The 22,036-nt window shown below is 38.4% G+C and overlaps 1 pseudogene; it reads right to left on the bottom strand.

Moving 5' to 3' along the window:
* Positions 1–988: 988 nt before the first annotated feature.
* Positions 989–21,711, bottom strand: LOC115515597 (annotated as a pseudogene).
* Between the last annotated feature and the right edge of the window lie 325 nt (positions 21,712–22,036).

Raw genomic sequence — 22,036 nt, forward strand, 5'->3', positions numbered from 1 at the left:
GCAACTGACTCTTGATTTCAGCTCAGATTATGATCCCAGGGTTGTGGGATCGAGGCCCAAGGAGCCTGCTTAAGATTCTCCCTCTCCGTCTGCCCCTCTACCCCACTTGGTCTTGCTCTCTATTGCTCTCTCTAAAAAAAAAAAATATTTTAAATAAAGTAAAAGAGAAATAAAGACTTTCTTAGACAAATAAAACTTGAAGGAATTTGTTGCCAATTGACCTGCTTTATAAGAAATGTTAAAAGAAGTTATTTAGAGGAAAGGAAAAGAATATAGGTCAGAAACTCAGATAGGCATAAAATAAGCAGGAGCATCAAAGGAGGGATAAGTTAAGGTAAGATAAAACATGCAAGATGTTAGTTTGTGCCAGTATTGACAGTCTTAGTACTGTTCTAGACATAAAGGACATAAGGTATAAATGAAAATGAAAAACACACATATATGAAAGTAAAATCATTTTTTAGAAATAAAGGGTTGGGGTTTTTTCATAGGATGTTTACCTATGGCTTTCCACTAGACTAAATATAAAAGTAGAAAACAGTTTTCCAGGGCACCAGGAGGCTCAGTTGGTTAAGCGTTCCAACTATCAATTTCAGTTCAGGTCATGATCTCAGGGTTCGCAGGATTGAGTCCCTACATCGAGCCCTGCATTGGGCTCCACACTGACAGCACAGAGCCTGTCTGGTATTCTCTCTCCCCCTCTTTCTCTGCCTCTGCCCAATTCATGTGTGTAAATGCACACATGATCTCTTTCTCTCTCTAAAAAACAAATAAATAAATAAATAATAACATAAAAACTTTTTAAAAAAGAGTTAAATTTCCATTAATATGTGAATAATCACAAAGCATTATGGCATTATGATTACTTTTAACAGAACAAGAAAGACATCAGGGATCTGCTTCCCTAACAGGCATCTTGGATTTTTTGGTTTGTTTGTTTTGTTTTTTTTGTTTGTTTGTTTGACTGGATACAGTATCCTTTATTGGTGGTACATGACAAGGTAGGTTTCCCCAAACCCTCACCTTCTTCAGGGGATCTGGGATGGAAACTGGGTAGAGGTCAGGAGATTCTCAGTGTGTTGTGAGATGAAATGAGGCAAGGTCTCCCCAACAGCTGAGGGCCTCTCTCTTCCTCTTGCTCTCACTGGGGCTGGTGGTCCAGGGGGCTCTTACTCTTTGGAGGTCATGTGGACCATGAGGTCCACCACCCAGTTGCTATGGTCAAATTCATTATCATACCAGGAAATGAGCTTTACAGGTGGTCACTGAGGGCAATGGCAGCCTCAGCATCAAAGGTGGAAGAATGGGTGTCGCTGTTAAAGTTGCAGGAGACAACCTGGCCCTCAGCGTACCCAGGATGCCTTTGAGGGCACCTTCTGATTTCGGCTTCACCAGCTTCTTCATGTCATTGCATTTGACAGCTTTCTCCAGCAGAGCAGATCCGTGACTGACACGTTGGTGGTGGGGACACAGAAGGCCATGCCAATAAGCATCCCATTCAGCTCAGGGATGACCTTGCTTATAGACTTATTGGCACCGGTATCAGCAGGGACGATGTTCTGAGCAGCCCCTTGGCCATCATGCCACAGCTTCCCAGAGGGGTTGTCCATGGTTTTCTGGGTGACAGTAATGGTATGGACTATTGTCATGAGTCCCTCTAAGATGCCAAAGTTGTCATAGATGACCTTGGCGAGAGAAGCCAAGCAGCTGGTGGCGCAGGAGGCATTGCCGACCATCTTGAGGGAGTTGTCTTACTTCTCGTGGGTCACGCCCTTCACAAACATGAGGGCATCAGCAGAAGGGGCAAAGATGATGACCCTCTTAGCCTCAACCTCCAGGTGAGTCCCAGCCTTCTCCATAGTGGGGAAGCCTCCAGTGGACTTCACAACACACTCAGCACCAGCATCACCCCATTTGTTGCTGGTGGGATCTCACTCCTGGAAGGTGGAGATGGGTTCCACTTGTCCATTGAGGACAAGTTTCCCATTCTCGGCCTTGACTGGGCGGTGGAATTTGCCATGGGTGGAATCATACTGGAACAAGTAGACAATGTAGCTGAGGTCAATGAAGGGGTCATTGCTGGTGACAGTTTCCACTTTCCCAGAGTTAAAAGCAGCCCCAGTGACCTGGTACCCAATACGGCCAACTCCATTTACTCCGACCTTCACCACTGTGACTTGCAGATGTGGCTGGCACTGCACCAGAAGACGCAGCTGTCTGTCAAACGGGGAGGAGCAGAAAGCCTGATTTTGTTGATTTTAGTTACACTCAGTGGTGTGGCAGTTACTATTTAACAACCCTCTCCTGTGGGCCAATATGGTCTGTGCCAGCACACTTTCCCCCGTTTAAGGCAAAGATGTTCAGCTTGCCCTGATATCATTTTGCCTATTGTCACTGACAAAGCCCAAGTTTTTTCAACAATGTATTCACTGAGAAATTTTCCAGCTTTGAAGAGCCCCCTAACCAAGTGAAATTTAATTTGAAATTAGAAATGAGGTCAACAATGTTACTCTACTAAAACAGTGGTTAAGTCCATGGGACTGTCTTATTTTTAAGTCCCTGTGATTTTAGACAGTCAGACTGAAATCCTATTAATTCCTAGAAGACATGATTCTGAGCTTGCCACTTAACCTCTGTAAACCACTTTTCCATATCTCTAAGTTGAACATAATACGAGCCCTGCCTTACTGTTTCATAAAAATTAAACTAAATAATCCATGTAATGTATATCCTGTAATCACTATATGTGCATAGAACACACACAAAGAAAAAAAACACTCAAATTACATTATCTACTCTTATTCTTTGAGAAAAATCAGAGTATTTACAGTTATAAACTTCCAAACTAATAGTCTATCTCGTGTAAAAATGAATTCGCTTTCCTGAGTTATTTATAGTGGCACTTTAAATTTATTTTCAAAAATGAACAAGTACATTTAATTTAAAATTAATAAGACCATTATTGTGTATTCATTAAAATTTCATGTGATTATTGGAAGCGTTTATAAGGTACGCAGTGGACTCATTATATAGAGAGACAGTAATTAAGCTTTAATAAATGGAATTTGAAATAATCATTTATAAAAATATATTATTGAATTTGAGACCTCTTATTTTAAAATCTATCTATAGTAGCTATTCACTAGAGGCAAAATAAGCAATTATATGTTTTGTGAATATTTAAACAAATAGAATTAATTTTAGGAACGGATGACAAAGGGTAAGTCTTCCAGTCAGAGCCAATCTCCTGTCTGCTAGAAAACCATGTTGCAGTCAGGACAGTCTTCTGACTTTCTTTTCTGCATCTTCTCCTTTTTTAATAATCAAGGTCATTACTTAATGATGTCAACAGTGCCTCCTTTCTTCCTGCAAACAGTGACAATAAATGGCAGGTTGGTACACGTGTTGTCATGAAGGTCAGGATATAATTGACTTCACTAATAATACCTGGGTGGTTTAATTTAATTTGCAGATAATTTCTCTGGTTTGCTTTTTTTTTCCTTATTTGTGATTTTGCAAGGGAAATGGCAATGTCTAATTTCACTTCTTTAAAACATTTGGTCACTCGAATAGCTAAATTATAAATTTCAAGAAGGCACCATGAATATTTTATTTACAATTTTTCCCCCAGCTACTAGCACAGTGCCTGGAATGTAACTAGGGCGGATTTAATAAAGTTTTCTCAAGTGAATGAATGAATCAATGAATGAACGCATGAATGAACGAATAAAGAAAATAGTGCAAAACATGTCTCAGAAATTACTAGAATTGTTCAGAGTAGTACTTTCTTACCTCAGTTGTAAGCTCCTTTATTTTTTCTTTAGAGTACTTCTTATAGTGTGACAATACATGTTATATGATTATTTGATTAATGATTACCTCTCCCACTAGATTATTCTACTTACAGTAATACTATCAACTTCTAGGACAGGAGCAAGCACTTAGTAAGCACTCAGTAAACAATGATCAAGGAATGAATGGCTCCTGTTTAGGTAGCCCATTAATTAGTAGACATCAAAGCTCTACTTTAAAGTCCTATGCCCCACTTTATTTGACAAGAAAACTCTGCAATAAAAAGCAAGTCTAGGGGTGCCTGGATGGCTCAGTTGGTTAAGCATCCAACTCTTGATTTCAGCTCAGGTCATGATCTCACAGTTCATGAGTTCAAGTAGTGGGCTCCACACTATAGGTGCAGTGCCTGCTTGGGATTCTCTCTCTCTTCCTCTCTGTCTGCCCCTCCCCCAATCTCGCTCCCATGCTCACTCGTAAAATAAATAAATGAACTTTTTTTTAAAAAAGCAAGCCTATTTGATAATATTTTGTTAATGTTTATTTATTTTTGAGACAGAGACAGAGTGTGAGTGGGAGAGGGCAGAGAGAGAGAGGGATACACAGAATCTGAAGTAGGCTCCAGGCTCCGAGCCTGACATAGGATGATAATATTTATTATACATTGGCATATGCCCCAAGATTTTCAGTTGTCCTTTATACATGAGAAGTCTTTAGAGATAGAGTTTCATCTTATTTTCTCTGAATAAACATGACATGCAGACCAGCATTTGTATCCTCACGTTTAAAATATTTAATATATATTCTAGAGGTGCTGGGTGGCTCAGTTGGTTAAGTGTCCTACCCTTGATTTTGGCTCAGGTCGTAATCTCACGATTTGTGAGTTTGAGCCCGCATGAGGCTCTGCAGTGACAATGCAGAGCCTAGTTGGGATTCTCTCTCTCTCTCTCTCTCTCTCTCTCTCCCTCTCTCTCTCTCCCTCATGCTCTGCTCCTCCCCCCTCCACTCCTCACTCTCATTCTCTCTCTCTCAAAATAAATAAACTTAAAAACATTTTTATAAAATACATAACATATATTCTAAAATATACAACATATTATAAATTATAATACTTTAATTTTTTTAATGATTTTATTTTTATTTTTATTTTTGATAGAGAGTGCCAGCAGGGGAGGGGCAGAGAGAGAGGGAGACACAGAATCCGAAGCAGGCTCCAGGCTCTGAGCCGTCAGCACAAAGCCCGACACGGGGCTCGAACTCACAGACTGCGAGATCATGACCTGAGCTGAAGTCGGACGTCCAACTGACTGAGCCAGCCAGGCGCCCCTAAACGGTATTATTTTAAGTGCTCTATTTCTCATCAGCCAAGTAAGCTCCAGTTATTGGTCCAACTATTTTACCTTGTTTTTGAAGGTGGGACCAGTAATATTATAAAACAAAACATGTATCTGGTCGGGTCTCAGTGTGCACCACAAAGGTGTCTGTGATTTGTGGTCCATATGAAACCAAAATATATTCAATATATAGCCCTACATATTGTCAGTGTAACCTTTGGGTCTCCTTTTATGCTCCAAGGGAAAATGCTGTGGAAAACTCCCTATACACAAACGAACAGGCTTTCTCACATATTTCCCTCTCTCTTTTCAAAGGTGAAATAAATTTAATCTGAACACTAAGGAGTCTCTTATGTAAATGTAAATTAACAAATGTAAAGCAACAGTAGCATTAATAATATCTACCAATTATTAAAGGTCTATTACCTTCTTAGCGGTGCACTAAATCCCTATTCCTTAAAGCTATTCCTCACGACAACACTGAAACATAAGTCTCATTTTAATATTCTTCTCAAGATTATGTAGTTAACAAGGGGCACAGCTGGTATGTGAATACAGCATAAGTCCATACGAATACGGCAGAGATTTTCAACCCTGAGGCTGTTGACATTTTAAGCCAAATAATTCTTTGGTGTGAGTGGGGTACCCTGTGCTTTTACCCAACAAATGCCAGTGAATCCCCCTCCCAGTTGCAACAACCAAAAATGTCTCCAGATATTGTCAAACGTCACTTAGAGGGTAAAATCTCCCCCACTCCCTACCCTTCAAAGCCCCACCTATCTCAAGCCATCACCCCCACCCTTGTCCTCCACCCCCATTGAGGACCACTGGAACACAATGCAGTTTCTTCACTATCATTAGGGAATGAAGGGGGTAAGCCTAAGAGTCCAGCATTCAAATTTAACCTATTTTAGCATGTACTAAAATTGTAAAAACCGGGTATACAGTTATCTGGCAATTTAACCAAGGAAACTTCTACCTTCACAAGATATCCTAGGTAAACCAAACTTTACAAGGTAAGGTATTGTTTGTTTTCTTGCACCTTGTTTGGAAATGCTTCAATTTGGGGAAACGAAAGGAGCAAAATGGACAAAAACAGAAGTATATTGAGGTTTTCATCTGCAAGTTCCATTTAAGGAATTTAAGTAGGTTAGTGGAATTAAATCTGTAAGTTAAAAATGAGAGACAGGATTCCACTTCTTGTTTGTTTTCCAGTGATTTTTTTGGAAATGGGGTTCACCCTGTAGTAAGAGTCATGAATGCTGTTTCTTCAGGCCCTATATCGTCTCTCACTTCTGTCTAAAGTCAGAGGATCAAAATCGCAAATGGTTTTTCTAATTGAAGAAATCAATTAAAAGGATACCTTGGAATTCTGAACAGCAATTGCTAAAGGGTAGTTGTGAAAATGAATTGTTGGCTCATGTTTACTCATTTTGTGAGAACAAATACAACCTTTGTTTCTCACACACAGTATTACACCGCTGTGTTTTGTTTTTGCTTCTGTTTTTGGCACTCTTGGTTTCAGGTTTCGCTTGAGATTTAAAGACGGATAGTACTGCGTAGTCAGTTACTTTAAGCCACAGCTTTGTCACGCCGTATCAGAGGTGAAGTAAATTTACCTGCTAACAGTAGTCACCAGCTTTTTTGTTCCTAAAGAAGACTGTTTAGTTATACTCCTGCTCCATAAAACAAATTATATGTAAATATCTTATATCTCCACAACACCAACATTGATATAGCATTCCTCTAGAATCAATGAACCTTAAAAATTAAATATGGGGGCACTTGGCTAGGCTCAGTCAATTAAGCCTCCAACTCCTGGTTTGGGCTCAGGTCACGATCTCACAGTTCGTGAGTTCAAGCCCCGCATCGGGCTCTGCACTGACAATGCAAAGCCTGCTTGGGATTCTCTCCCTCCCTCTCCCTTTCTCTCTGCCCCTCCCCTGCTCACATGCGGGCTCGGATGCTCCCTCTCGCTCTCTCTCTTTCAAAATAAATACATCATACACTTTAAAAAAATATTCAAGAAATTAAATATCAATAACAGAATTTTGTTTCCAACCGTGATGAAGTAACTGGTATCAGTGAGCCCTTCTGAGAAAACAACTGTAAAACTGGACTATATGTATCTGAGCGATGATTTTCAGGAACTGGACAAGAGGCAGCCAGCTGAGAAAAAGAGAGCAGGCAAAACCGGCTCCACATTTATCATAGTTTTCTGCCTACGAGCACTTGCTGGAGGGTGCACAGAAGGGGAGACCCCAAGCACAGGCTGGAGGGCAAGACCATCCTAGTTGAGGAGTAAGGTGGTTGTTTGGATCTGCAGAAACGGCTGACTTTATAAGGCAGAGTTGAGAAAAACAGAAAGTCCGAGGGCCCAGAGGTCAGTGTGAGAGTTTGCCTCAAGCTCTTGGCTGAGGACAGGGCCATGTGTGTAAACAGTGACATTCCACAAGTGGAGCAGTGCAAAGAGAGACAAGAGTCCTGGCCAAGCCAGGGGCAGGAATGCCACCAAGCACATTTGCCATAGTGCTGAGATCCTCAAAGGTCACACCTTACAACTCAGGACTATGCCCTAGATTGAAAGCCATGACCCAGGACCAAGGACCAAAGTGAAACAAGCCTCCAAACAAGCCCAACAGGCACAAGAGGATCCATGAATAACTGCCTGACAAAAGAAGAAAAAGAAAGAAAAAACACCGATGTATAAAGAAAGACAATATATTCTGGCGGCAGGAGGGGTAAGGAATTCTAAACGTGTATAAACCTATCAACAAAGCTCAAAAACACGAAAAGAAAAAATGGACGGAATCAAATCCAAAGCACTGGTGGACATGTTTTAAATTATTAACATATCATAAAATGCAGAGTTGAGGCGTTCATTTGAATTTTGATAATTATGTATGCCCATTCCCATAACTGCCACACATATACACACAAAAAAACAAGCTACGGCACATTTTCGTCACCTCAAAAATTTCCTAATACCCTTTTCCAATCAAATAACTACCGCAGTCCCCAACAACAACCCTGATTTCTTTACCATAGATTAGTTTTGTCTCTGGAGTTCCTGTAAATAGAATCATATAGCATGTATTCTTGTTGTGTCCAGTTTTGTTTGCATATGTCATGATTAAACATTAAGCTTCAAACCCCTTGTTGCATACATCCATAGCTTTATTGCTATAGACTTTTCCATGTGGGAACACATCACAATTTGTTTATCCATATTCTTTTTGAAGGACATTTGGGTTGTACCCACATTTTGTATCCAGTTTTTGCCTATTATGAACAAGGCCACTATAAACATTCTTTTACAAGTCGTTCTGTGAATATGTTTTTATTTCTCTTGAAAAATACCTAAGAATGAAACTGCTAGGTCATAGGATATTTATGTTTAACTTTAAAAAAAAATTTTTTTTAAAGTTTATTCATTTTTGAGAGACAGAGAGAGACAGAGCATGGCGGGGAAGGGGCAGAGAGGGGGAGACACAGAATCTGAAACAGGCTCCAGGCTCTGAGCTGTCAGCACAGAGCCCGACGCGGGGCTCGAACTCACAGACCGTGAGATCATGACCCGAGCTGAAGTCGGACACTCAACCGACTGAGCCACCCAGGCGCCCCTATGTTTAACTTTATAAAGAACTGCCAAATATTATTCCAAAGCCGTGGCATTGCTTTAATCTTCCGTAAAAGAATGTCGAAGAATTACAGGAGCTCCACGTGTTCACCAATATTGGGCATTTTTATATATAGATACAGTTATAGACACAGAGATAAATATATAGATATAGATATGTTGTTAGATATATAGATATCATTTTTCTGCTATTCTAATAAATGTGAAATGGTATCTCACTGTGGTTTGAATTTTTTCTTTCCTTGATGAGAAATGATAATAAACATCTTATTATGTGTTTAATGAATGTTCATATATCATCTTTTGTGAAGTGTCTATTGACGCAATTTGCACATTTTTAAAATCTGGGACATTCATGCTTCTATTATTGAATTTACAGTGTTCCTTGTATTTTTTTAGGCAACTCAAATGTATGTGTTATAACTATTTTTCCCACTTTCTGGCTTTTATATTAGTTTTATATTCTGTTTATTTATTTATTTCATGATGTCTTTTGATGAAACCCACTTTATCAATAATTTCATTGAAAGTTTGTCCTTTTTATGCATCAACCAAGAAATCTTTGACTCCACCAACATCCCAGAGATATTCTCTTATTTTCTTATTTTCTTTTTCTAGTGTAAGCATTATGGCTGTGTTTTAACTTTTCAGTAAATTAACCATCACAAATTATTTTATTTATTTTTCATTGAAGTATAGTTAACATACAGTGTTACATTAGTTTCAGGTGTACAATATAGCGATTCAACAATTCAATACATTGCCCAGTGTTATCAAGGTAAATGTACTATTAATCCCCTTCATCTATTTTACTCTTCCTCCGCTGACCTTCCCTCTGGCAAGCACCAGTTCATTCTCTGTATTCAAGAATCTGTTTCTTTGTCTTTTTTCTTTGTTCATTCAATTTGTTTCTTAAATTCCACATATGACTAAAACCATACAGCATTTGTCTTCTTCTGATTTATTTCACTTAGCATTATACCTTCTAGCTCCATCCATGTCATTGCAAATGGCAAGATTTCATTCTTTTTTGTGGTTGAGTAGTATTCCATTGTATATATGTACCACATTTTCTTTATTCATTCATCTATGAATGGACACATGGGTTGGTTGCTTCCATCGTTTGGCTACTGTATATATGCTATAATAAACATAGGGGTGCGTCTATCTTTTTGAGTTAGTGTTTTCATTGTCTTTGGGTACATATCCAATAGTGAAATTACTGGATCATATGGTAATTCTACCTTCAATTTTTTGAGGAACGTCCATACTTGCTTTCCACACTGGCTGCATCAATTTGCATCCGCAGCAGTGCAGAGGGTTACTTTCTTTCTGCGTCCTTGCCAACACATGCCATTTTTTTGTCTTTTTGATTCAAACTATTCTGACAAGTGTAAGGTGATACCTCATTGTGGTTTTGATTTGCATTTCTCTGATGGTTAGTGATGTTGAGTATTTTTTATGTGTCTGCTGGCCATCTGTATATCTTTTTGGAAAAATGTCTATTCAGATCCTCTGCTCATTTTTTAATCAGGCTGTTTGGTTGTTTGGTGTTGAGTTGTGTAAGTTCTTTATATATTTTGAATATTAACCCTTTATCAGATATATCATCTGTAAATATCTTCGCCCATTGAATAGGTTGCCTTGTCATTTTGTTGATGGTTTCCTTTCCTGTGCAAAAGCTTTTTCTTTTTCTGTAGTCCCAATAGTTTATTTTTGCTTTTGTTTCCCTTGCCTGAGGAGACATATCTATAAAAATGTTGCTAAGGCTGATGCCAAAGAAGTTACTGCCTATGTTTTCTTCTAAGAGTTTTATGGTTTCAGGTCTCGTATTTGGGTCTTTGATATATTTTGAGTTTATTTTTGTGTATGGTGTCAGAAAGTAGCCCAGTTTTATTCTTTTTTCCCCCCTGTATAATTCATTTTTTTAGAAATTGCCAAACCATTTTCCAGAATGATTTGACAATTTTATACTCTCATTAGCAACATGAGAACTGCATTTACTCCATATCCTTGCCAACAGTTTGTATTGCTGGTACTTTCAATTTTAGTCAACAAATGAGTGTTTAACAATATCTCATTGTACTTTCTATCTTCATTTTCCTGATAAAATGTTTTCATGTGATTATTGAACATTTAAAAAATTTATTTTAGAAGGGTATATTCAAATATTGTCATTTTACAAGATTTATTTGTAAAAGTTCGTTCCCTCCCTCTCAATTGCCTGCTTGTATCAGAAAGAGAGGTGTTTTTCTTTTTCACTTTTTATTTTTTTAAATTTACGCCCAAATTAGTATATAGTGCAACAATGATTTCAGGAGTAGATTCCTTAGTGCCCCTTACCCATTTAGCCCATCCCGCCTCCCACACCCCCTCCAGTAACCCTCAGTTTGTTCTCCATATTTATGAGTCTTCTGTTTTGTCCCCCTCCCTGTTTTTTTATTATTTTTGTTTCCCTTGCCTTATGTTCATCTGTTTTGTCTCTTAAAGTCCTCATATAAGCGAAATCATATGATTTTTGTCTTTATCTGACTGACTAATTTCACTTAGCGTAATACCTTCCAGTTCCATCCATGTAGTTGCAAATGGCAAGATTTCATTCTTTTTGACTGTCGAGTAATACTCCATTGTGTGTGTGTGTATATATGTGTGTGTGTGTGTGTGTGTGTGTGTGTGTGTGTGTGTAAAATATATATATTTTATATATGTATACACCACATTTTCTTTATCCATTCATCCATCGATGGACATTTGGGCTCTTTCCATACTTTGGCTATTGTTGATAATGCTGCTATAAACATGGGGGTACATGTGTCCCTTCAAAACAGCACACCTCTATCCCTTGGATAAATACCTAGTAGTGCAATTGCTGGGTCATAGGGTACTCCTATTTTTAGTTTTTTGAGGAACCTCCCTACTGTTTTCCAGAGTGGCTACACCAGCTTGCATTCCCACCAACAATGCAAAAGAGATCCTCTTTCTCCGCATCCTCGCCAACATCTGTTGTTGCCTGAGCTGTTCATGTTTTCCATTCTGACAGGTGTCAGGTGGCATCTCATTGTGGTTTTGATCTCATTTTTTGTTTTTTGGATGTTGAGTTTGATAAGTTCTTTATAGATTTTGGATACTAACCCTTCATCTGATATGTCATTTGCAAATATCTTCTCCTATTCTGTTGGTTGCCTTTTAGTTTTGCTGATTGTTTCCTTCGCTGTGCAGAAGCTTTTTATTTTGATGAGGTCCCAGCAGTTCATTTTTGTTTTTGTTTCCCTTCCCTCCAGAGACGTGTTGACTACGAAGTTGCTGCGGCCTAGATCAAAGAGATTTTTGCCTGCTTTCTCCTCAAGGATTTTGCTGGCTTCCTTCTTACATTTAGGTCTTTCATCCATTTTGAGTTTATTTTTGTGTATGGTGTAAGACAATGGTCCAGGTTCATTCTTCTGCATGTTCCTGTCCAGTTTCCCCAGCACCACTTGCTGAAGAGACTGTCTTTATTCCATTGGATATTCTTTCCTGCTTTGTCAAAGATTAGTTGGCTGTACGTTTGTGGGTACATTTCTGGGTTCTCTATTCTGTTCCATTGATCTGAGTGTCTGTTCTTGTGCCAGTACCATACTGTCTTGATGATTACAGCTTTGTAATACAGCTTGAAGTCTGGGATTGTAATGCCTCCTGCTTTGGTTTTCTTTTTCAAGACTGCTTTGGCTATTCGGGGTCTTTTCTGATTCCATACAAATTTTAGGATTATTTGTTCTAGCTCTGTGAAGAATGCTGGTGTTATTTTGATAGGGATTGTTTTGAATATGTAGATTGCTTTCTATAGTATCGACATTTTAACAATATTTGTTCTTCCTATCCAGGAGCATGGAATCTTTTTCCATTTTTTTTTTTGTGTCTTCTTCAATTTCTTTCATAAGCTTTCTATAGTTTTCAGTGTATACATTTTTTACCTCTTTGGTTAGATTTATTCCTAGGTATTTTATTTTTTGGTGCAACTGTAAATGGGACCAATTCCTTGGTATCTCTTTCTGTCACTTCATTGTTGGTGTATAGGAATGCAACCGATTTCTGTGTGTTGATTTTATATCCTGCAACTTTGCTGAATTCAGGAATCAATTCTAGCAGTTTTTTGGTGGAATTTCTTGGGTTTTCCATATAGAGTATCGTGTCATCTGTGAAGAGTGAAAGTTTAACCTTCTCCTGGCTGATTTGGATGCCTTCTATTTCTTTGTGTTGTCTGATTGCAGAGGCTAAGTCTTCCAATACTATGTTGAATAACAGTGGTGACAGTAGATATCCCTGTCTTGTTCCTGACCTTATGGGGAAAGCTCTCAGCTTTTCCCCATTGAGGATGATATTAGCATTGGGTCGTTCAAATATGGTTTTTATGATCTCGAGGTATGATCCTTCTATCCCTACTTTCTTGAGGGTTTTGTCAAGAAAGGATGCTGTATTTTGTCAAATGCTTCTCTGCATCTATTGAGAGGATCATATGGTTCTTGTCCTTTCTTTTATTGATGTGATGAATCACGTTAATTGTTTTGCAGATATTGAACCAGCCCTGCATCCCAGGTATAAATCCCACTTGCTTGTGGTGAATAATTTTTTTAATGTATTGTTAGATTCAATTGGCTGATACCTTGTTGAGAATTTTTGCATCCATGTTCCTCAGGAAAATTGGTCTATAGTTCTCCTTTTTAGTGGGGTCTCTGTCTGGTTTTGGAATCAAGGTAATGCTGGCTTCACAAAAAGAGTCTGGAAGTTTTCCTTCCATTTCTATTTTTTTGGAACAGCTTCAAGAGAATAGGTGTTATCTCTTCCTTAAATGTTTGGTAGAATTCCCCCGGAAAGCCATCTGGCCCTGGACTCTTGTTTTTTGGCAGATTTTTGATTACTAATTTGACTTCCTTACTGGTTATGGGTCTGTTCAAATTATCTGTTTCTTCCTGTTTCAGTTTTGGTAGTGTATATGTTTCTAGGAATTTGTCCATTTCTTCCAGATTGCCCCTTTTATTGGCATATAATTGCTCATAATATTCCCCTATTATTGTTTTTATTTCTGCTGTGTTGGTTGTGATCTCTCCTCTTTCATTCTTGATCTTATTTATTTGGGTCCTTCCCTTTTGCTTTTTGATCAAACGGGCTAGTGGTTTATCAATTTTGTTAGTTCTTTCAAAGAACAAGCTTCTGGTTTCATTGATCTGTTCTACTGTTTTTCAATAGCATTAATTTCTGCTCTAATCTTTATTATTTCCTGTCTTCTGCTGATTTTGGGTTTTATTTGCTGTTCTTTTACCAGCTTCTTAAGGCGTAAGGTTAGGTTGTGTATCTGAGATCTTTCTTCCTCCTTTAGGAAGGCCTAGATTGCTATATACTTTCCTCTTATGACTGTCCTTGCTGTGTCCCAGAGGTTTTTGGTTGTGGTGTTAAGGCCCAGTTTTATTCTTTTTGCATGTAGATAACCAACATAATAAATTACTTTTGTATAAAAATTTAAGATAGAGGTCAAGGTTTCTTTTTCTCACTGATACCCAGGTATTCTGGTTATGTTTGTTTTTGTTTTTTTAAATAAGTCTTTGCTTTGGAGGCACCTGGATGGCTCATTTGGTTGAGTGTCTGACTCTTGATCCCAGCTCAGGTCTTGAACTCAGAGCTGTGAGTTTAAGCCCCATGTTGGTTTCCACATCCAGAGCGGAACCTACTTAAAAAACAAAAAAAGAGGGGCACCTGGGTGGCGCAGTCGGTTAAGCGTCCGACTTCAGCCAGGTCACGATCTCGCGGTCCGTGAGTTCGAGCCCCGCGTCGGGCTCTGGGCTGATGGCTCAGAGCCTGGAGCCTGTTTCCGATTCTGTGTCTCCCTCTCTCTCTGCCCCTCCCCCGTCCATGCTCTGTCTCTCTCTGTCCCAAAAATAAATAAACGTTGAAAAAAAAAATTAAAAAAAAAAAAAAAAAAGACTGATTTTTCATTGATTTAATTTAATATTTTGATCAAAGACCGACTGGCTATGCATGCATTTGCACAGTCATACTGTTCTATTTCTTAATTTACTTTTCTTTTTCGTTGCCTTATTATTCTATCCTCATTTATATAGAAATGTGTATTTGTATGTTTATTATATACACATATGGAAATATGAATATACATCACATACATATATTTTCTGGATTCTCTAATCTCTGCTGTTAATCTATTCATCTGAACATACTTATGATGCATTGTCTTACTTCCTAGGGATTTATAGTCAATCTTCAGGCCAAGTACTGTTAAGTCCTCCAACTTAGTTCTTTTTTGAGATTGATTGGGCTGATCTACATTGTTTGCACTTCTGTATATATTTTGGAAACACCCTATTTATTTCTTCAAAATAGCCTGCTGGGATTTTGATAGATATTGGATCTATAGATCAGTTGAGGTACAACAGAGAACAATATGACTCCACCAATTCATGAAGAGGATATTATATATTTATTTAGGACTTCTGTAATTTCTCTCAGCTATGTTTCATAGTTTTCCATGGAGAGATCTAACATAACTTTCATTAGATCTACTACTTAGGATTTGATGTTTTTAAATATAATTATGAGGGTATTAATTTTTAACTTACTTTACAGATGGTTTGTTGAAAGTATATAGAAACGTAATTGACTTATATGTTAATATTATATTCTTGATCTTTCAAAATACCCTTTTCAGTTTAATCATTTTTCTTATAAGTAGCACAGAGTCTTCTAGAACCACAATCATATCATTCTCAAATAATGACAGTTTTACTTCTTGTTTTCCAATGTGTACTTTTTTTATCTTGTTTTTCTACCCTACTGAATTGGTATGGACTTCTAGCAAAAGTTGAATAGAAATAGTGAAAACAAGATATTTTTGCTTTTTTTCAAAATTTAAAGGAAAAGGATTAATGTTTTAACATTAAGTATGGTATTAGCCATAGATTTCCCATAGATGCCTTTCACCATATTAAGGCACTGCCCTTTTGTTACTTGATGAAAGGTCACGAAGCAGTTTCAAATTTTGTTATGTGTTTTTTTTTTTTTACATACAATGGAAGATTACACAAATTTATTTTATTTTGTTAATAAGATGAATTATAATGACTGATATTCAAATGGCAAATCAAGCTCATTCATTCCTGGAATGAACTCATTGGTCACATATTAACCTTTCCACATGTTATTAGATTTGATTTGCTAAATTTGTAAAGAGAATTCTGTATCTATATTCATAAAAATTTTGTCTGAAATTTTATTTTATTATTTTTGTCTTTGAGAAGTTTTAGTATTTAGGTGACCTTGGTCTTAGAAACACAAAACCACAAAAAGAATTATGAAGCCTTCCTCTATTGTTATTTTTCTGTAAGAGCTTGTATAGGCTGTAATTATATCTTTTAAAAATATTTGGTAGGGGGCACCTGGTTAAGTGTCCCACTTCAGCTCAGGTCATGATCTCACAGCTCATCAGTCTAAGCCCCACATTGGGCTCTGCACTGAAAGCATGAAGCCTGCTTTGGATTCTCTGTCTCCCTCTCTCTCTGCAGCTCCCCCACACCACCTCAAGATAAATAAATAAACATTTAACAAAATATTTGGTAGAATTCTCAGGGTAAGAATTCAAGAATGGACAGTTAGTTGCAGGGAGAGAGGAGGGAATTCGTCATCAAGAATTCATCTCCTTGAGTAAATATGGCACTAATCATACTTTCTATTTCTTTCTATGTTAATTTCTGCAATATATGTCTTTCCAGGAACTTGTCCATTCATCCAAATTGTAGAATTTATTGGTATAGAATTATCCATAATATCCTATTGTTTTCATTCTATTGTCTATTGTATATATACCTACTGATGCCTTCTTTCTGATTCCTGAGGTTGATGATGTGCATGTTCTCCTTCTTTTTTTCCCTTGATTAGTCTTGCTAGGGATTTAAAATTTTAATAATTTTTTTAAAAGTCCAACTTTTAACTTTGTTAGAAAAACAAGAGTAAAAAAAACTTAAAATAAGTAGAATGAAGGAAACAGCAAAAATAATAAATGGAAATCAATGACAAGGAAAAGACCACAGAGAAAACCTGAATAAAGCCAAATATTAATACTTTGAAAATTTTTTAGAAATTGAAAAATACCTAGTAAGACTGATCCAGGAAAAAGGACAAAAATTCAAATTACCAGTATCAGGGCTAATCGCTACATATACTACCAATGTTACAAAGGACCTTTTTAGCAATAAAATTGACAGCTAAGAAAATGGACAGCTGCTCAAAATACACAAATTGCCAAAGTGGCACAAGAATAAGGAACATTTTTAAATCACAATCTATCTGCTAAAAATTGAGTTTTTACTTAAAATCTTTCCAGTTCGAAAGTGTCATGTGTGAATTCTACCAAATATTTAAGGAGAAAAAAGTTAATTCAAGTGATTTCTCTAATGAATTCTGTCCAATATTTGGGGGGAAAATCCATTCTTATACATACTTGGGAAAAAATTTAAAGAAAAAAAATACAGGAGGACACAACATTTCCTAACGTTTTTGTGACGTTTACTTAACCCTGACACTGAAAAATAACTACAGACCAGTATCTCTCATGAACACAGAAATCCTCAACAAACCATTAGCAAATCCTATCTGGAAATATATACAAAGAATAACATAACATGACCAAGTGAGATTTATCCCAGGGATGCAAAATTAATTTACCATTTGTATAAACTGATGTCATTCACCATATAAACTGAATAAAAGGGAAATCACATGAGTACCTCAATATACGCAGAAAATTTCTTAGCAAAATTTGGCACCCGTACATGATACAACCTTTTATCAAACTAGAAATATAAAGGAACTGCCATAAATTAATAGAGGACACGTATTTCCTAAAAACATCTACAGCCACCATTACACATAATGGTGAAACAGTGAATTCTTTCTCCCTTCATACTGTGAATACCGCCAGGATCTGACTTTTAACAAGTCTATGTGGCATTGTACTAGAGGTCCTTAGCCAAAAATTTAATCAAGAAACCTAAATGAAAGCTATAAGGATTGAAAAAGAAATAAAACTATACTTTATCGAATCTTGTGTTGTGGGATATTGGAGTACTACATTTATAATGTAGAATGCTACTGTCAATAGGAAAACCAAATGGATTATACATACAACATAAATAAATCTCAAAAACTTTGCAATGAGTAAAGAGAAGCCAAATACAAGAGTAGGTACTACACTATCGCATTTATGTGGATTTTGAGACCAAGCAACCTAGAGCAAAAGATTTCAGAATAGTGGTTGCTTTCAGGAGAAGCATTGCTTTCTCTTCTGGGGCTGGAGAAGGGCACACGGAAATCAGGGGTTGTGGGAATGTTCTTTACTTTGATAGTGCTGTTGGTTACATGGTTGTGTGCCTTTCTCAAAACTCATTAAACCATACCATTTAAGATTTATTTCAACGGATGTAACCTCTCCCTTGACAAAAAATTTAAATAAAATGCCCAAAGATGTTAATAAATCACGCAAAATGAATCTGTTGTGACAGCGGTCGAGATAGCAGTTACACAGTGCCAGGAATTGTGACTTGAGAGAGAAATGAGGCAGCCTCTGCAGGACTGGTAAACGTTCTGTGTTTCAATCTGGGTACGGTTTGTGTGCCAATATGTTTACTTTGTACAACTTCAATACGCTGATGATACGGGCATTTTTTAATGTGTTCACTATAATTAGCATTTAAAATTTGGATGCCAGTCATCACAAAAGTCCTCTCCATCAATTCCTAGTTAGAAATGCATATAGTGCGCCGTTGATACAATGGGATGGAAAGAGATGGCTGGCTGTACCACCCTATCATGCATAATAACCTCCTCGTGGAAATGCTTTAACCTGTTACTATGACAGCATGCTTTGACTCTGGCATTCACAGAGAATAAATCTTTTCCATTTAATCTGTCCAGTTGCTTTGTTATTAAAGATGACAAGGAAGCAACAGCGAGCATCGCTAGAGAAATCACAGCCATATACATCTGTCACATTATAATACAGTGGGATCGGAGATCATTCAGGAGTGTCATAATTATAATTTCAGAAAACCAAATGCTATTTATGTGATAACATCCACCTGTATCTCTTTAACTTGTATTTTCAATTTACTGCCTGTTTACATCGATTCAAAACCGAATTCCTGCCTGTCATTAAATACTATGTAAATAAGTTAGGCCTAACTGTGAAGGATCAGAAGCTAACAGGGAAACTTCGGCATCTGGGGCCAGAAGATTCTATTTTAACAACACGCATATGGTCCTTGAAGCGTAGCTCAAGCATTTTGATAGACATGCCAAGATTCAACGAAGGAGACAGACTTTTACCACAGATGAAACTATCTCGCAGTGAAAGAGAACAGATTAATGGAAGTGTCAGGGTTCTTTGGTTGCAATCTACAGAAATTTGTTCTGGCTAACACATGCCAAAAGAGAGAGAATTCATCATAAATAGATTTGGGAATTGCTCATTGGATTAAGGTGAGGAAGGACAACAAGGCACCTGTGAGGCTTTGAAAAGGGGCACTGATGGAAATACGTGTTGGAGACCGCTTGGCCCCACCTCATATCCTCTTGGGTCAATTTTCTATTCGGCCATTGCTACCGAACACAATTACCCAGGTATAATGTGACAGGCTCTTCCGTACACTGTCTTCTCTGCCCCAGAGTATGCTTGTGAGAGCCACTCATGCACACGCACAAAAACATGGAGATGGGAAGGAAGAGCAACTCATGTGGCAATTAATGGGACATGAGCTGCCGGAAAAAAAAATATTACCATCTTCCATCCCCCAACTGGGTAATTTTGAGCTGCTTTTCACATGGTACCCCATATGGTCCCCAGCAAGATTAAATCTCAATTGCCTATAGCAGTGATCAACTTGAACATGAATCTCTGAATGAACTCTCCCTCCTTCCCTGTTTTAGCCTCTCTGTCCTCCGCATCTGTTGCTTGGAACCACTTCCGAAGACATACTTCCTGCCCACAAGCCCTGTGCTAGGCTCTACTCTTGCTCTTTCAGGAACATGTCAGCTAAAACAAAATTATATGCAGGGCCCTGTGGCTGCCACAGGAGGTAACTTTCAAATCTATTCGGTCATTTTTGTTCCTCTGCCTATGATTCAAATCCTGAGAGACAGCACACATTTGGTCAAGGTTGAATCCCATGCCTATCCTATACATATGAAGGCTAAGGCACGATAGATAGTCCCTCAGAGAGAAAGAGGTAATTTGTAGAAGGAAGGAAGGAAGGAAGGAAGGAAGGAAGGAAGGAAGGAAGGAAGGAAGGAAAGAAAGAAAGAAAGAAAGAAAGAAAGAAAGAAAGAAAGAAAGAAAGAGAGGAAAAAAAGAGAAGAAAAGTTACCCTTCCTGTATCTTTCTGTGTATCCAAAATATGGCATTAAACACCTGAGAAGCAGGACATCTGGGTGGCTCAGTTAGTTAAGCATCCAACTTTGGCTCAGGTCATGATCTCAACGTTCATGAGTTCAAGCCCCACATTGGGCTCTGTGCTGACAGGGCAGAGCCTGCTTGGGATCCTCTCTTTCCCTTTCTCTCTGCCCCTCCTCCCCTGTGTCCTCTCTCTCTCTCTCAAAATAAACAAACTTCTTTAAAAAACACAAAAATTGTTTTAAAAAATTAAAAAACTAAGAAGTAAAAACATGCGAAGCAAACTTAGCAAAGTGAAATTATTTAAATTCTTTTCCTAAATTAACAGCACATATAATATCATATTCACAACGAATTTATTTCCCTGAGTGTTTGAAATTACAGGTCACTTATACTTATGGTGATTGATTAAAAATTCATCAAGAATCTGAGGATGATTAGATGAGAACCTCATACCCTACTCATTGCTGCCAGAGAGGAGCCAAGCCTTCTAAACGAGATGGAGTAAACACGTTGCATCGTACCAATCTCACTAACTACAACTAAACACGCTGAACAAAATACACACAGCGATTATCAGGAGACCGTGAGAGGTAGACAAGGCAGACTGGCTAAGGACCTACAGACTTAAGGAACAATGGGATAGTGAGTTTCCTGGTTTGCTTTGGTTTTGTCTCCTTTATTTCTTGGCCTTCACACTAGAGCAGCCTACAACCTGAAACACAAAGCAATAAAGTGATGCAAAAATTAGAGGCCGCCCTTTGCCTGGGTGGCTCAGTCGGTAAAGCTGCAGACTTTGGCTCAGGTCATGATCTCGGGGCTCATGAGGGGCTCTCTGATGTCAGCACCGAGCCCACTTTGGATCCTCTGTACCCCCCTGTCTCTCTGCCCCTCCTTTGCTCATGCATGCACATGAATGTGCATGCGAGCTCTCGCTCTCTCTCTCTCTCAAAAATAAATATTAAAAAATAATAAAAGAGAGCCTGCCCTTCTCAGGTCATGATCTCGTGGTTCATGGGTTCAAGCCCCACGTCGGGCTCTGTGCTGATAGCTCAGAGCCTGGAGCCTGCTTCGGATTCTCTGTCTCCCTCTCTCTCTGTCCCTCCCAGACTCATGCTCTATTTCTGTCTCAAAAATAAATGAACACAAAAAAAATTAAAGAGAGCCTGCCCTTGCTAGCCAGAGCATGGAGAGGAAGACACCCCTTACTTAGGACAGACCCTTTGGACCAAACCTCCCCTGCTGCAGGCAAACACCGCAGAAGAAACTGCCTGTCTCTCTCCTCATCAGGCATTGGCAGTGTCTGTGGAGCAGAGCCTGTCACATCCCCACACTGCAACAATGAAGAAGAGGCTGCAGTGTCCCTCCTCCTGCCCACCTCTCCCCAGGTGCTGTGGATACTATGGCGTAGAATCCTGTCAACAAACCCCACTATGCAGTACCTACAGAAGAGGCCGAGCCCTGTCCCCTACCTCATCCAACAGCCCGTCTTGCTCTACATGAATATAAACAGGAACCATGTCTACAGTCCTTGCTGTGCAACAAGGAAAGATCAGCCAAGGGGAGGCACTCCACCTTCTCCCCGTCAGACTAGGGAGATCGGGAGATCAGAATGAGCAGAACAGTGAGCTGGGTACACAGATTCTTCTATCTCAGCATAAACTCAGTCACACCCCCAACCAACCCATGGGTGAAACTGACTAGCAGCAATACAGCAAAAGCTTTGAAAAGTGAACTGCGGTATGGAATACCACTCAAGTTTCAAACCGGCCTCAGCAGCACACGAGCAGGATAAGCAAAAGCACCGAGCAAAAGTTTAAAAACTAAACTGACGTTGGAACTATG

The sequence above is a fragment of the Lynx canadensis genome, chromosome A1 (genome assembly GCF_007474595.2).
Source record: "Lynx canadensis isolate LIC74 chromosome A1, mLynCan4.pri.v2, whole genome shotgun sequence".
In the NCBI taxonomy this organism is placed as follows: domain Eukaryota; kingdom Metazoa; phylum Chordata; class Mammalia; order Carnivora; family Felidae; genus Lynx; species Lynx canadensis.